The 17,344-nt window shown below is 43.7% G+C and overlaps 1 protein-coding gene across 3 annotated transcripts in view; it reads right to left on the bottom strand.

Moving 5' to 3' along the window:
- ZNRF3 (zinc and ring finger 3) overlaps positions 1–17,344 on the bottom strand; it is a 247,674-nt gene that overhangs the window by 91,838 nt on the left and 138,492 nt on the right. The gene's annotated exons all lie outside the window — the stretch shown is intronic.

The following is a 17,344-nucleotide window of genomic DNA, read 5'->3' as shown; positions in this document are numbered from 1 at the left end:
CCACAAAGCTGTTGGGGGAGGGATGGTACAGAGAAGACCACTTCCTCCAACTAACTCTGACTCTGAGTTTGCAAACCCAACTTCCAAAATACCAAAGGAAAACCAACTCAACAAGACAGCCAACAAAATCAGCACTGGGGGGACTAACTTATCTGAGATTAAATGAAAACAGGGAAGTCTGACAATGACTTTTGTTTTATTTATTTTTTGAGACAAAGTTTCACTCTTGTTGCCCAGGCTGGAGTGCAGTAACAAGATCTCAGCTCCCTGAAACCTCTGCCTCCTGGATTCAAGCAATTCTCCTGCCTCAGCCTCCAGAGTAGCTGTTATTACAGGTGTGTGCCACCACTCCTGGCTAATTTTCTATTTTTAGTGAGATGGGGTTTTACTAAGTTGACAAGGCTGGTCTTGAACTCCTGACTTCAGATGATCCACCCACCTTGGTTTCCCAAAGTGCTGGGATTACAGGAGTGAGCCACCGCGCCTGAGCTGACAATGACTTTTAAATGTATGTTTTAGAAATTATGGGATATGAAAAACAAAATTATGGCTTTAAGAAAGAATAAGGAAATATAAAACACAACAGGAAGAAAATATTAATATATGGATATTTTAAAAATAATATATACATGTTGGAAATAAAAAACAGACATTGAATTTTTTTTTTTTTTTTTTTTTTGAGACGGAGTTTCGCTCTTGTTACCCAGGCTGGAGTGCAATGGCGCGATCTCGGCTCACCGCAACCTCCGCCCCCTGGGTTCAGGCAATTCTCCTGCCTCAGCCTCCTGAGTAGCTGGGATTACAGGCACGTGCCACCATGCCCAGCTAATTTTTTTGTATTTTTAGTAGAGACGGGGTTTCACCATGTTGACCAGGATGGTCTCGATCTCTCAACCTCGTGATCCACCCGCCTCAGCCTCCCAAAGTGCTGGGATTACAGGCTTGAGCCACCGCGCCCGGCTCAGACATTGAAATTTAAATCTTAAATGATAATTCAAACTGGACAAAGATGAAGATAGGATTAGTGAACTGGAAGACATGCTGAGGAAGTCACTCAGAATGCAGTAGAGGAAGAATAAAAATAAAAATAAGGCTGGGCCCAGTGGGTCACACCTATAATCCTGACACTTTGGGAGGTTGAGGCAGGTGGATCACGAGGTCAAGAGATCAGGACCATCCTGGCCAACATGGTGAAACCCCATCTCTACTAAAAATACAAAAATTAGCTGGGTGTGGTAGTGGGTGCCTATAATTCCAGCTACTCAGGAGGCTGAGGCAGGAGTACTGCTTGAACATGGGAGGCAGAGGTTGCAGTGAGCTGAGATCACACCACTGCACTCCAGCCTGGGCAACAGAATGAGACTCCATCTCAAAAAAAAAAGTAATTAGTGACACAGAGGGCAGACCTAAGCCTCTAATACAGCTTTGATAGGTATCCAGGGGAAGAGTATTGGAGTGGTGGCAGACCACCCTATTCAAAGAGATGAAGGCTGGCCGGGTGCGGTGGCTCAAGCCTGTAATCCCAGCACTTTGGGAGGCCGAGGCGGGTGGATCACGAGGTCAAGAGATCGAGACCATCCTGGTCAACATAGTGAAACCCCGTCTCTACTAAAAATACAAAAAAAAAATTAGCTGGGCATGGTGGCGCGTGCCTGTAATCCCAGCTACTCAGGAGGCCGAGACAGGAGAATTGCCTGAGCCCAGGAGGCGGAGGTTGCGGTGAGCCGAGATCGCGCCATTGCACTCCAGCCTGGGTAACAAGAGCAAAACTCCGTCTCAAAAAAAAAAAAAAAAAAAAAAAAGAGATGAAGGCTATGAGCTTTTCAAAAGTGAAATAAAACATAAGTTTTCAGACCAAAAACAGAGTGCTTTGCTCCACCAGAGATACACTCGAGGATGTGGTAGCTGAGTTGTTCCCCTTACCCCTCTGCCCCTGGCCCAGGCTCAGCCTCTGAATCCTTTGACCTGAAGTGCTCAGATCAGGGGATCTAATCTACTTCTCCCCTGATCTATATATCAAGGCTAGTGAGCTTTCTTTGAATAAATGTCAAATTTATCTAATTGGATGAAGACCTTTAAGGATAGAGATCCATACTGAATATAATTTTTTGTGTCTTTTATACATAGTACACATTCACACATCATGGTCCTGCCCTCACTTAGAAACACAATAAAAACAAGTTTCTTGGTATGTGAACTTGGAGCCGCTGGTTTCTTGAGTTGGTTGCCTTAAAATTTGACACTGAATAAAACCTGCCCATCCATCTGACAGCTAAAAACTCAGTTTTTAGACTGAGTAGCTGAAGACTCCTGGAGCTTGTCCCTCATCCCCTGCAACCTGGCAGTCAACTCACCTAGGTGCACTAGAATGTGCATGGGTTGGTAGTAGTAACATAAAGCACAGAAGCTCAAAAAGTCTACAGGATCTTTTTCTTTCTTTTCTTTTTAATCATCCATCTCTGGTGTTAGATGCTGGGCACTGTACCAAGCTTTCAAGGTGCCCTGTTGCTGATAAGTGTGAGTTTAGGAAGTGTCTTTAATGAAACCAACCAGGAAAGACCCAGCCTGGGTTATGACCTTCCCAGTCCACTCTTCTCTGAGCAGGAACTTTTATGAGCAGATGTAATCAGGCACAGGTAGCTTAATGAGGTAACAAACGGGCAAGAAAAGGCCAGGTGCAGTGGCTCACACCTGTAATCCCAGCACTTTGGGAGGCCCAGGCGGATCACCAGATCAAGATATCAAGACCATCCTGGCCAACATGGTGAAACCACAGGGTTTCTACTAAAAATACCAAAAATAAGCCAGGCGTAGTGGTGGGCACCTGTAATCCCAGCTACTCAGGAGGCTAAGACAGGGGAATTGCTTGAACCCGGGAAGCAGGGGTTGCAGTGAGCTGAGATCATGCCATTGCACTCCAGCCTGGGCAACAAGAGTAAAATTCCGTCTTAAAAAAGGGCAAGAAACTGTCCTAGCTTGTGCTAATAATTCCTGATATACAGGGGCTGTCTCAAAGGAGCCCAAAGCACAGCTCAGACATGATCTCATTAATCCTCCCAAAACCCCCATGAGGTAGGCAGGTGGCAGGCATTCCCCCTGCTCCAGGATCAGAGAGAATGGGGCCCTTATGTGACTTGCCCAAGGTCATGCTGGGTGGCAAAGGCTAACATATAATTTATTGCTTTGAATGCTTGAATCCATGGTTTTTATTCCCTCCCTATCCCCCTCTCCGGCGATTAACAGCAATCTTTTAATCAGGTGATTTTCATCTAGTGCATCTCTTCCTAAAGGGCTCGTGGCTCTTTCCCTTCATTTGAAAACTCACCAGGGCAATTACAGAGAAGCATGGGATGGAATGAGGTGAATCTGTAGCCTGTGGGTATAGCTGTGAGCCCTTAAAGAACCCAAGTCACCAACTCCCTCTCTGGGGCCCCTGCCCACTCGGGATTCATCACTGTGTCCTGCTTTCATGCACTCTGTGTGTTGCATTTCCTGCTTCATTACACGGTCTTGCAGACCTCAAATGGCGTTAGCTCCAGTCCCACCCAACTCCCCTTTCACTGTATCTCCTGTGAGGCCACCATTATTTGCATCCTGTTCACAGTAGTATTGGGCCCCTGGCCAGAGCCCTTTTGTCTTTAGGCAGCACACTCTAATCTACTCAACCTTCCCTTCAACAGTTGTACCATCCAGTCAGGCCATGTATATGGTGAAGTATACAATAACTTTCTTGGCTTTGTCTTTTCAAAAGGATGTCACAGTACAAGCCACTGTGCATAAAATGACTTCCCTCCATGCATTTGCATTAACAGCAGTCCCCTACCTGTAATGCTGCACTCAGGCTTTTATTCTTGCAAACTCAAAGAATGTACATACCAAATTCCAGCAAGAGATCAGCAACCACAACAGAGAACATTCTTAAGGATGGAGGCATCAATATGGCAGCTCATTCCTTCATACAAGAGCTTTTTGGGCTGCAGCTGTCCTCCCCTGCATCCCTTGCAAATACAGGCATGTATCTTCATAGGCAGACACTAAAGCAGACACACACAACCGTGTAAATGACCAATGATACATGGAGCACTCTATCTATAACTATGGAAGAAATGAAAACACACTGGCTCTAGATTCTATCATGGCCTGCCTGTAGCACCTCTACAAGAGTCAGCGTAATAGCTAGAATCAGAGGTTCTCTCCCTGTGAAAAACAAGTGACTGTGTCTTTTGGAGAGATGACCCACGGAACATTACAGCATAGCCTGGGACAAGCATCAGTATCACAGACAACTTCACTGCACCCCTCTGCACTCCAAGCTTACCTTGTAAGGTCAAAGGTTACAGAGAAGTTAGAGGTTAGAAGTTACAGAGGGTCAGAGGTTACAGAGAAGTCACTTAGTTGAGACAGCAGCTTTAGCCTAGAGCTGTCCAATAGAACATTCTGCAATAATGGTGATGTTCTATTTCTATACAGAAAATGTCGGAGCTACAAGCCACATGTTGTTATTGAGCAGCTGGGAAGTGATAAATGCAAACGGGAACTGAATTTTAAGTTGTACTTAATTAACTCAAATTTAAATAACCACATTAGGCTGGTGACCACTGGGTTAACATCAGACTCTGAAATCTAATACTTCCCCAGATTCTCAAGAAAGAAAGTCTACACGTATTCTAACCCTATTCTCAAGTTATCATAAAGGCATCAAATTAAAGTCAGGACCAGCCTGAATCAAGAAGATAAATGTGTTTGATGCTACTGAGGAAATGTTGTTTTTAAAAGATTTGGTTTTTAATAGCAGCACCATGCTGTGCAAAACAAAACAAAACACCACAGGAAGTCAGCAAGGAAGGTGTTTTGGGGTCAGATACCAGTGGGTGGTCAGGTGACATGAGGGACTCAAATAGCAAGGGTGAGAAGTCAGGCTGCCAATAGTTTCACTGTGTGCCTTGGGTAAAGCATTATTTTTTCTCTCTGGACCTCAATTTCTCAACAGTAAATAGGATTTAACCACCTGCCCCATCTAATTCACAGAGTTGTGAGAAGAAAAAAGTGAGGTAGACTAAAGAGTATCAAATGCTACTTATTTCATAAAAGCAAGATGCCATACTAAATTCACCTTAGTCACTAGGAGGTCCTTATCCCCCATTCTCCTGCCTGCCCATTCTCTGCCCCAACCATTCTTCATGGTCCAGCTCTAGCACCACTGCCTCCACATGATTTTTCCAGAACCCTCCAGCTCACTATCACTGTTCCCTCTGAATACCTTCCATATTTTGACACTCTAAGCCCAACTATCACATGTATTCTTGCCCCAACAGGAAGGTGGGATGTCAACTATTAGCTCTGGATTAAATGAGATAATGCATGTGCTATGGTTTGAATGTATGTGGCCCTCCAAAATGCACGCCGGAACTTAACCCCCAAGGTGATGGTATTAAGAGATGGGGGCTCTTGGAAGGCAATTAAAACATGTGAGTTCTTCCCTCATGAATAGATTACCGCCCTCATAAAAGGTCTTGAGGGAGAATTGTCTCTTTTGCCCTTCTGTCTTCTGCCACATGAGGACACAGCCACAAGGTACCATCTTGGAAGCAGAAGAGTGAGCCTTCAGCAGAAACCAAATCTGCTGGTGTCTTAATCTTGGACTTCCCAGCCTCCCCAACTGTGAGAAATAAATTTCTATTATGTATAAATCACCCAGTTTCAGGTATTTTGTTATAGCAAAAGGAACAGACTGAGATAGTATGTCAAATAATAATAAAACTTTATGTTACAAAAGATAAACAGCAACATGATGAAGTGAAGTGATATGATGCAGTCAAGTGAGCCATTAGGCAGAAGCCAAGAATGATGTAGCTTCTACACTTAGAATGACTGGGAACAGCTAGGGAAGAGTGAACAGTTGGGAAACCCTACTAGTGGAATTGGAATTGCAGGGGAGCCCTCCAAGAGGAGGTAAGAATGAGCAGGAGCCTGACAGGTAATGGGCTCTAATCTGAGACTCAGAACAACAATGCAGCCTCCCATCCAGAAATGGAAACACCCCAATTTCAAAAGGGGGCAGTAAGATAGGCCCAAAGGTGAACTCATTGCAATTTCCTTCTAACCAGTTGCCCAACTATCCCTTTTTAAAAATATGGCCCCTATCAATATGAGCCAAGAGCTACAGGATTTGAGAACCTTGATTTCAGGATGGCAGTCCCAGACCTCCCTCCCTGCTAGATCAAACTTCTTGGCTGCATTCTTGCTCAAATTAATTAACAGTGGCTCTCTAGCTACTGCCACCATCACAAGCAGCTTATTTCCTCACAGTTCTGGAGCTGGGAAGTCCAAGATCAACATGCCGCCAAGGCAGGTTTCACTCTGAGGCTTCTTCTTTTGGCTTGTGGTGGTCACCATTTCCCTGCATGTTCACATGACCTCTTCTTTGTGTATACAAGGGGAGAAAGAGAAAGCAAGCTCCCTAGAGTCCCTTTTTATAAGGGCGCTAAGCCCATCGTGAAGGTCCCACCCAACTGACCTCATCTAACCCTAACTGTCTCCCATGGATCCAAATACTATAACTATGGGGGTTAGGGCTTCAACACATGAATTTGGTAGGGAAATGAATATTCAGTCCATCATACTTGTCTATGTGACAGAAATCACAACTTGGATTCTCTCTCAAGAGTTACTGGGAATTACCATATGAAATGGCTACTATTTCCTGATTTTTATTTACAAAAATGGTACTTTTATATATTCTACTTAATATTATTGTAGTAATACGATGGTGTTACTTTTACACAAGCATGTGCCTTGGTGAATGAGCAACCTCTTAAGCCACAGATAGGCATTTGAAAGAGGTCTTCCAGGCCAGGGGTTCATCTCCCACCTGAACAAGACTATTCTTCCAAAAAGAGAGAAGAAAAGAGAAGAAGAAAAGGAGACACAGCAGCTAATGGGCAGTTGCAAGATGTGGCAGTCATATGGTGAGGTGTTCACCTACCTGCCTGGGTTCCACAGCTAAGGGGACACTTCCCACACAAGGAGCCATAGGCTGCTGGGTCAGATGCTCATGTAAGCTGAGCTGCCTGCCCTCTTTTCCAGGAAAAATGGACTTGTACTTTCTTGTTTATGAGCTCTAGCTTTGCAACAAAACCAGAATTCTCACCCAAAGTTGCAGAACTAAACTTGAGAAGCAATTCAGCCTTTCCTTGAGAAAGATGAGAGTGTACAAAAGGTTAATTTTCAGAAGCACTTGTGATCAGGAGTGATTTCATACCAGAACGGGTACTCCCTCCCAAGTGACTCTATTCTTTGCTGGTGATAAAGTCAGTCTCATCTTGCCAAGCCTCCAGAGTACCATTTAATCTTCGCTTTAAGGCCTAAGGACTAAAAGTACCAGATGTAATTCATTTCGTTCTGAACAGAGTCACTTCTTGACTCTGAGCTAAGAGAGAAGCTGAACTGGGAAGTATGTCTAATGAAGTCTAATGACTCACCTTCCTTGGGTGAGTGGTACACAAGGAGGGTAGGAGAACCAAATGAGGCCAGTCATGAGCTTGAGGCTCCTGGTGTCCTCTGGGCTCCAAAAGGGCCAGTCTTATACCCTCTCTCCATCAGTGGCAATCATTTCCAGTGTTCAGTCTTTACAACCCATAATTCAGGTCATATCCATACTTCCTCCCTGTGAGGTAGGCAGGAGAGTGATTACTGCCCCATGGGCTGATAAGGAACCTGGGCTCAGAAGGTCATATATCCAAAGAAACACATAGTCAGCTAGACCCACATTCAAACAAGGCACTCTGACACTGCCCCCTGCCTCAGTTAATGCTCTTAATCACTGTATCATATACCTTTCCCTCCCCAAAAGGAGGGGAGTGAAAGTAAAACCAACTGTTTTATTCATCTCCAAATCTACCGATCACTGCTTTATTGCCTACCTACTAGACTACTCAATTAGTTGATGATAGACCAAGTGGCTACTAAGTTTCAGGAAAGACAAAACTCATTGTTCTCCCGTTAACAACTGGACAGAAGAGTCATGCTTTTCAAAGCATCCTTCTTGACTCTTCTTCACTCCCACAAAATTCTCCAGATCCAAAACAGCACAAAACATTTATTTCCCACCCCTTAGCATGGTACAGTCTCAAGAAACTTCACTGGATTCAGTATAATGGCCAAGGTCTCAAAAACAACAATCATTATTATCCAATGAGAAAGCAATCTGGAAGTTTAGAAACTCATTCAATAAATTTACTGAGCATCCACTGGGTAACATACATGCATTGTGACAGGCACTGCGAGTGACACAGTGAATAGTCAGCCCAAGGATCCAACTGTAGAGTGGTTCTAGATGATAATCCTCAGTTTAGAATTTTGTAAATATGAGTCTTATCTCATAGCCAGTGCTACAACAGTAAAATCTCAGGACTGCAAAACCCGTTGACAAAGACAGAATGTGGGAAGCACTGTCCTGGCTCAAAACCATAAAACTTAAGGTTGTAACAGACTGAAAGATGCTCTGTGTAAATCTACACTGCTCTGTCATTCTACTTCCAAAGGGAGACAGACTTGGACAAAAAGCCCTGCATTCTGCACAATAGGCATGTTACCTCCTCTAGACTGATTTCAAATCCACCTTCTTAACAAATCAAGATATGCTGGCCAGCCAAGACTCCTGGTGGCCCTGGATCCAAATCAGTTGCTTAGACCCCTATGGCTACATTTTGGGATGGAAAGGAGGCATGCTTCTTAGGCCTTATTTTTCCTCCAGAATTGACCCAGACGGATTCCAAAGCCTTCTGGGACTGTTTATACCCCTGGCATGAGGCAATGGAGCCCTTCCTCGACAGGATGCCATGCCACACCCAGAAGTCTCAAGAAGAAGCGTTTGCCTGGCTCGGTTCTCAGCTTTCTTGCAGATGAAGTCAAAGCAAGAATGCAGGGGCCGGGCGCGGTGGCTCAAGCCTGTAATCCCAGCACTTTGGGAGGCCGAGGCGGGTGGATCACAAGGTCAAGAGATCGAGACCATCTTGGTCAACAAGGTGAAACCCCGTCTCTACTAAAAATACAAAAAATTAGCTGGGCATGGTGGCTCATGCCTGTAATCCCAGCTACTCAGGAGGCTGAGACAGGAGAATTGCCTGAACCCAGGAGGTGGAGGTTGCGGTGAGCCGAGATCGTGCCATTGCACTCCAGCCTGGGTAACAAGAGCGAAACTCCATCTCAAAAAAAAAAAAAAAAAAAAAAAAGAATGCATGAAGTCCTCTACATTGACCTGCTTTTGGCAACTAAGTGATTTTTTGCTCAGCTCAAGGTTCAAAAAGAGACAAGAAAATGGTCTTTGTAAGACCAGGTGGCTTCAAAGGACTGCAGACCCTTTTCTTTGCAGACAAGCCCCTCTTCTGTAGGAGAAAAGGCAAGACTAGCTTCTCCAAATTCTCCATGCTGCAATGTCAGTCACAAACACACAAAAAAACACCAGCCATGGACGAAAGAAGGGAGGAAGAGTTAGGAGATGCCTTTGTTGGGGTTTCATTTAATGCAAAAGGCTACAGCTTGGGGAGAAAAAAAAAAAAAAGAGGAAATGAAAAAAAGGCCATTCGGAAAATCTAAAAAAATGCCACCAGACATGCCCACCTTACAAGGAAGGTCTACAGGTAGGTATAAGCCAGAACTATCCAACACCCTCTATACCTTATCCGTACTACATGTCTGTCCAGTGCCTTCTATTTCAGGGAAGGCCCCACACATCACATTACTAACCTACTCCCATCCCAGAAAGAAAGCAGCCTGCAATGAGCGCACTTCCTCCATGAAGGCGATATCTGCCAGGCCAGACATCCCGGTCACCAGCCATCTCTGCAGCACCCAACAGGCTCCAGTGGTAACAGAACTGCCTATCTCTCAACCAGATGGGGCAACTTGCTCCAAGAGGGGATATCCTCCACACTCCCAATCCTGTTTGGTTTGTGGGACTTCAACAGGATGTTAGTGGGGCAAACGAGAAGATGGCTTACTGTTGTGGTGGTCTTTTGAGGAAAGATCTCACTCTGTCATCCAGGTTGGAGTGCAGTGGTGAGAACCTGGCTCACTGCAGCCCCAACATCCTTGGTTCAAGCCATTGTCCCACCTCAAACAACCAAGCAGCTGGAATCAGACATGAACCACCGTGCCTAGCTATTTTTGTTTTTTTTTTTTTTTAGAAAGACAGAGTCTCACCAAATTGCCCAGGTTGGTCTTGAACTCCTGGGCTCAGGGGATCCTACCACCTCAGCCTCCCAAAATGTGTACTTTTCCAACCTCTTTAGTAGTGAAAGTCCGTCCCAAAATCCAAACCTTAAGTAAAACTTCAGTGCACGAAACCAACCAAAGCAGAGCCACACTGGGTGAAGAGGCTGCTCCATAAAACATGATTTGAAAACTATCCACTGTATTCATGTTTCCCAAAGGGTAGGCCAGGAGTCCACTACTGATCCACAGAGACTGTGAGGTGGCACACAGAGGACTTTTTAAAACAAGACATTTATTCATTTTAATATGGGTTGGAAAAACGTTAACTAGCACAAACTCTTGATAATATTTCCTTTAAAAAACACCATTTTTTAAAGGGGCTGAGCATGGTGGCTCATCCCTGTAATCCCAGCACTTTGGGAGGCTGGGGAAGGAGAATCACTTGAGTGAGCGCAGGAGTTTGAGGCCAGCCTGGGCAACTAGCGAGAACCCATCGCTACAAAATATTTTTTAAAATTAGCTGGGTGTGGTAGCATGTGCCTGTAGTCCCAGCTACTCTGGAGGGTGAAGCAACAGGATTGTTTGAGCCTAGGAGGTCAAAGCTGCAGTGAGCCATAATTGCACCACTGTATTCAAGCCTAGGTGACAGAGCGAGACCTTGCCTCAAAAAAAAAACACCAAAATACCATTTTCCACCAAATCCATGATGCCATCAGCCATTGTATCTTTTAGTGGACAAGAACAAAATTAAAACAGGACATGCCATGGATTTTAAGATATCCTCCCACAGTGCCCAACATATGGTGGCTCATGCCTATAATCCCATCACTGTGGGAGGCTGAAGTGGGAGGATCTCTCGAGCCCAGGAATTCCAAGACCAGCCTGGGCAACATGATGAAACCCTGTCTCTATAATAAACATACAAAAATTAGTTGGGCATGGAGGTACACACTTGTAGTCCTAGCTACTCAAGAGGATTGCTGAAGCCCAGGAGGTAGAGGCTGTGGTGAGCCAGGGTCATGTACCACACTCTAGCCTGGTCAACAGAGTGAGTATAAAAAAAATAATAAAGGACATTCTTAATTTCAGAGATGATATACAAAAACAAGAAAAGTATCTAAGAACCAACAAAGTAAGTTATTCCTGTTTTTAAAATTGTCACTTTTAAAGAAAAACACTAAATAACTGCTATGGACTGAACTGGGTCCCCCCAATATTCATATTTTGAAGTCCTAACTTCCCCAATATGCACTTGGAGATGGAGTCTTTGGGAAGTAACCAAGATTAGATAAGGCCATGAGGGTGGGGCCATGATGAGATTAGTACCCGTCTAAGAAGAGATGCCAGAGATTTTGCTCGCTCACTCCCGCTTTCTCTGCCACAAGAGGACACAGCAAGAAGATAGCTCTGTGAGCCAGAAGAGGGCCCTCACCAGAACCCAATCATGTTGGCACCCTGATCTCAGACTTCCAGCATCTAGAACTATGAGAAATAAATGTCTGTTTAACCACACAGTCCGTGGTATTTGGTTATAGTAGCCTATGCTGACCAAGACCATGACTACACAGGAGGCACACAGATGTGGCAGAAACTGTGAAGGTCCTAAGAATGAAGAAGTCATGAAAAAACAACACACAGAATGAGCCATGTACCAGGCCCTGCTGGAATACAGTGGCGTGATCTCAGCTCACTGCAACCTTCACCTCCTGGGTTCAAGTTATTCTCCTGTCTCAGCCTCTTGAGTAGCTAGGATTACAGGTGCGTGCCAGCACGCCAGGCTAATTTTTTGTATTTTTAGTAAAGACAGGGTTTCATCATGTTGGCCAGACTGGCTTTGAACTCCCGACCTCAGATAATCCACCCACCTCAACCTCCCAAAGTGCAGGAATTACAGGCGTTAGCCACCATACCCAGCCCATATTTAATCTTAAAAACAATCCTAGGATGTAGAACCACAACCACTCTGTCTTCAGAGCAATCAATATCATCAGTCCAATGGCAGTGGGTGACCTGTCCAGTGTCACATACATATAATTGCCACGGTGAAAATTTCAGTCTAGCACAAGACATACAGGTCCCAGGTCCCTGTTCTAAAGCACAAGGCTACATGGCCTCTCCAGATGACTCCAGGTAAAAACATGGGAAATTGCCAATATCCAACAATTTCTGACCTACAAAACTGCCAAGGTCATAGGATTCAACCTACTATAAGTGCCATTCGTAAAGTGGCTGATTAATGATTGATGCCTAATTGGCCTTAGAGAAATATCCTTGCAGGATATAATGGAACCTTGGTCATCGGTGTCATGTCACTAAGCTCAGTCGAAAGCCCTGAAACTTGAAAGATTCTAATGTTTAACTAAAGTCCCTTTCATGTTCTTTACTGATATTCCAGTCTCCAGAGACAAATGAAGGACAAGAACACTTGGAGGAGAAAGGAGTAAACAGGAGAAACACAAGCACATGCTTTTCCTAAACTTCAGGGTTGACCTCCAAGTAATTTTAAAACAATTTACGAGGCAACTAATAATTCTCAGATTGATCTCTCACAGGCTGTGGCCTCACAACCCTGTCAAGCAGTGGCTGAGGAGCTAGAGGAAAAGTTGTACCTAGAGTTGGCCAAATACTCCTCAAGATGAATGATCTGGTTTAAAAACACAGAATAACAGGGGTATGGCTAGGATCCATTTCAAAAAATCATTCGATATTAATGCACCCAAGAAACAGGAATCTTCACCTACCACGCCTTCCCTGCTAGCACCTGCACATAGTGCTGCACACTGCCTAGGGCCCTTGACACCCTGGTCTAATCCACACACTCTAAGATGAATGGGGCCCCTGGAGTTGTGCAACATGCTGGCTCCTCCTGCAAGTATGTAGGGAAGTATCTCAGGTTTCTAATAACACTGGGAAGATGCCCAAAGAAGATCTGAAGTTAAGCAGAAACCTGATACACACTATGATCATCACAAAGGCAGGCAAAGGAAAACCTGGATTTTATTTTAGAAAAATGCTACCTTATTCTGAAACTTAACTCAAAAGACCTAGTAGCCAAGGATCCTCAGTAGGTTAATACTCCTGGCTCTCATACTAGCAGACTCAAACACAAGAATTTTTTTGATTTCTTTGTACCTTCCAAAGCTCATTCTCATTACCTAATACACCTCCATGAACTCCTAATTCCAGAGATGTTTTAAATACATTCACAAACACGTTCTTGCTTTTTAACTGTCAAAGCTCAGCACCAGAAAAAATTAACTCAAGCCAGAAGATTATCTTCATAAACATTACGTTCTTAATAGAAGCAAACTGCTCTTCTCTCTTAAGCAAAAAAGAAAATAACGATGCGATGCCTTTTATATTTGGCTTTCAAACTGTGAATGGGAACACTTTTCCAAAGTCGCTAATACACAAAAGAACCAAACAAAATGATTTTTTAAAAAAATTTTAAAAACATGGAAATGAAAAACTTCTCTCTGCTGAAAGAAACTGTTCTTTGTTGATAAAAGGAGGTTCAAACATATTTTAAATATTTTTAAACAAAGGCCTAGCTGATGTTCCTTAATCCAGCCAGCCAGCTCAACTTTCTGTGCAGGCAGCTGCTGTAGTGGAGCGCTCCTCCAGAAGGGAGGGCCAGAGCATTTCCTTAGCTTTCCACATTCCTGGGGGACATGGGACTTAGCAAGGTTAACAGCAATTTTCAACCTCCAATGCAAGTACAACAACATCTTCATAAAAGTTTTACAAGGACATCCTGGCAAGAACCAAACTACCACGAAGAGTAATGTTTTGGGGCCCTGAGCATTCCAGCAGCTCGCTTTTCTTGGCCACTTCTCCTGGCTGTGTGGTACAAACCGGCGGTCAGCTGGGAACCCACAGGAGGGTCCCATAGAGAATGCAACCAGAGAAAAGAAAGCCAGATATACCCATGCTGGCTGAGTGTTTCTTGCTCCACAGGGAAGAGGAGCAAGTGGAGGCCAGTAAGATTTTAATACCTCTCATCAATGCAGGGGAAGGGGTTCAGTCAGACGGGATGGGAGCAGGTACATGGAGTCGCCTGTCTTTGGGTTCCTAAACCATCTCTATCCATCCTTCCAGAAAACAGAGTCCTCAACCTTACATTCTTCATTAATGTGAGCAGTCACAGAGCACTGCTCTAAGGAAGAACTTCACAAGGTAGGCACACAGGTCACTCTGGGAGACCAGCCATGGTGTAACGAAGGCTGGAGAACAAAGGTCCAAGGTGAGCAAAAGAACCACAGGGCCATGGGAGATGGCAGTCAGCTTGGAGTCCCTATTCATTTCCCAGGGCTGCCTTAATGAAGTACCATAAACTGGGTAAAAAAGAATTTTGTCATCTCTCAGTTGAGACTAGAAGTCCAAAATCAAGGTGTCGGCAGGGTTGACTCCTTCTGGGGACTATGAGGGAATCTGTTCCGTGCCTCTCCCTAGCTTCTGCGGGCTGCTGACAGTTTTTGGTGTTTCTTGGCTTGTGGAATCATCACTGCCTCCATCTTCACCTGGTTCACTCCTGGTGTGTGTGCATATGTCCAAATTTCCTCTTTTTATAAGGATACCAGTCATATTGAATTAGGGCTTACCCTAATGACCTCACTTGAACTTGATTACCTCCCTAAAGACCCAATCTCCAAATAGGGTCACATTCTGAGGTACTGGGAGTTATGGTCTCAACATACAAATTTGGGGGGACACAATCAACCTAGAAGAGGGCCCTTAGGAGAACCTCTGGTGGTTGAAAAAGGAAGAGCACTATAAGAAGATATTAGCATTTGCATTCTTCAGCATCTCTTTCACGCTAAGTAACAACAGAAGCCAAAAGTCTATAATATCACAATAAAGGAAAAAGTTAAATGAATAATTTTTAAGTGGGTGAAAAGATGTGGGAGAAACACAGGCAAGGTGCCATCAAAAGGGGAAACAAGGAAAAATGAAGTGTAAAATGATACATTCATAGACTGTTTTGGCAGAGGCCTGTTGCCAGTAGCTATACAGTAGACTCTCAGAATTTGGCAAGATATAAAAGAGGACAAGGCACCAAATACATTAATGGCCCAGCTACGGCTTTAGATGGAGTCATAATTCGCTGGGAAACTGGGCTCACCTTACAATTCCATGAACTGCTAAGTTGGGGTATCATGCCATTCAGTAAGGATTTACATGGCAAGAATCAGGTCATTGACAGCCACTGGTCTGGGCCTGAACTAGACATCAGTCAAGGGTTCTCAGTATAAGGAGTATCCTCAGAAACAGAGATCTGGAGGAAGGCCCTAAAGAGCTACGGCCTTTTTAAAATTCAAAACGGGAAATATGGGAAACAGCACATTTGACAAGGTAGGTAGTGAAGACGTGTTTTTCTTGTTAGAAAGAAAAGGAAAAGAAGAAAATGAGGAAGTAGTCTATTTTCAAAGGAGCCTCAGTGGTTAGTACTTTGTGATTCTGCATATTGCCAAAGACTGGAAAGAACAATGCAACAAGATACACAACACAATATACATTTTGCTGCTATCACCATGCAAGTTTATGCTACCAGTCTCAAATAACAGAGAAGCAAGCACCTTCAAAACAATTTTATCCCCATTTCCAGTAAATGCTTGCTGTCTAGCCCAGTGGTTCTCATCCCATCTATAAGCCCAGGGCGGGGTGGGGGTGGTCGGAGGTTTGTCCTTCAATCTTTCAGGTAATCTGTGAGGGCAAAACCTTTTTTGTAGTAACACAAAGACAATACTTGCCTTTTACAGTCTGCTGACATTTGCACTGATTCAGGTACAAAAGCAATGGTGGGAAAAACTGCTGCAAGAATCACAGCAGTGACACCAAACTGCACCCTTGATCATTGTATGCTTGGAATTGAAATAAAAGTTTCCTTAAGAATGTTGATGAAGCAATAAAAACTATTAACTTTATTAAATCTCAACCCTTGAGTACATTTTTAAAAAATATTCTATGTGACAAAATGGTAAGTACGCATAAAGCACTTCTGCTGCATACCAAAGCACAATGGTTGCCTCAAGACAAAATGCTTGTGTGATTATTAGCTGTAAGCCAACCTCGGCAATTTTTTTCACGGAACACCATTTTTACTTAAAGAGTAACTAAGTACAGTTATATATATGGGTGCGGGGTAGATATTTTCTCAAAAATGAATGAAATGAGCCCATCACTTCAAGGAAACAATTGATAATATTTTTTTGCCAATGATAAAATTTGAACATTCAAGCAAAAATCAGAATTTCAGGAAATCTGTATCTACCAGTATGAGTCTGACAGAATCCTAAGACTTTCATATTGGGAACAAATATGAATTTTTGGTTGGGCGTGGTGGTGCGTGTTTGTCATGCCAGCAAACACGCTGGGGCCAAGGTGGGAAAACTGCTTGAGCTCAGGAATTTGAGAGCAGCCTAGGCAACATGGTGAAACCCCGTAAGTAAAAAAGGTAATAATAATACAAAAATTAGCCAGTCACAGTGGCACACTCTCAGGAGGTAGAGGCTGCAGTAAGCCTAGATTGTGCCACTGCCCTCCAGTCTGGGCAAGCGAGTGAGACTCTGCCTTAATTAATTAATTAATTAATTGTGAATTTTCGATCAAATTTATTAGTATTTGAAAGAGACACATGACCAAGTGAATCAATATTTTTTTTCTTCTTTTCTTTTCTTTTTTTTTTTTTTTGAGACAGAGTCTCATTCTGTTGCCCAGGCTGGAGTGCAATGGCGCAATCTTGGCTAACTGCAACCTCCACCTCCCAGGTTCAAGTGATTCTCCTACCTCAGCCTCCTGAGTAGCTTGGATTACAAACATGTGCCACCAAGCCCAGCTAATTTTTGTTATTTTTAGAGACAAATTTTCACCATGTTGGTCAGGCTGGTCTCGAACTCCTGACCTCATGATCTTCCCACCTCTGCCTCCCAGCGTGCTGGGATTACAGGCGTGAGCCACCGCTCGAGGCCTCGAATAAATATTTTCTAAATGACCAATGCATGCGATGATAATACAAAGATTCATTAGTAACAGATCCATTCAAAATACAACAGAGATCAATAAATTTCAAAGTAAAATAGGGAGAGTTAATTAACATGGTTTCAGATTCTAAACTGCAAATAACCTTTCC

This window comes from Saimiri boliviensis, chromosome 21, assembly GCF_048565385.1.
Source record: "Saimiri boliviensis isolate mSaiBol1 chromosome 21, mSaiBol1.pri, whole genome shotgun sequence".
NCBI classification, from domain to species: Eukaryota; Metazoa; Chordata; class Mammalia; order Primates; family Cebidae; genus Saimiri; species Saimiri boliviensis.
This window is presented reverse-complemented; position numbering and strand designations above follow the sequence as displayed.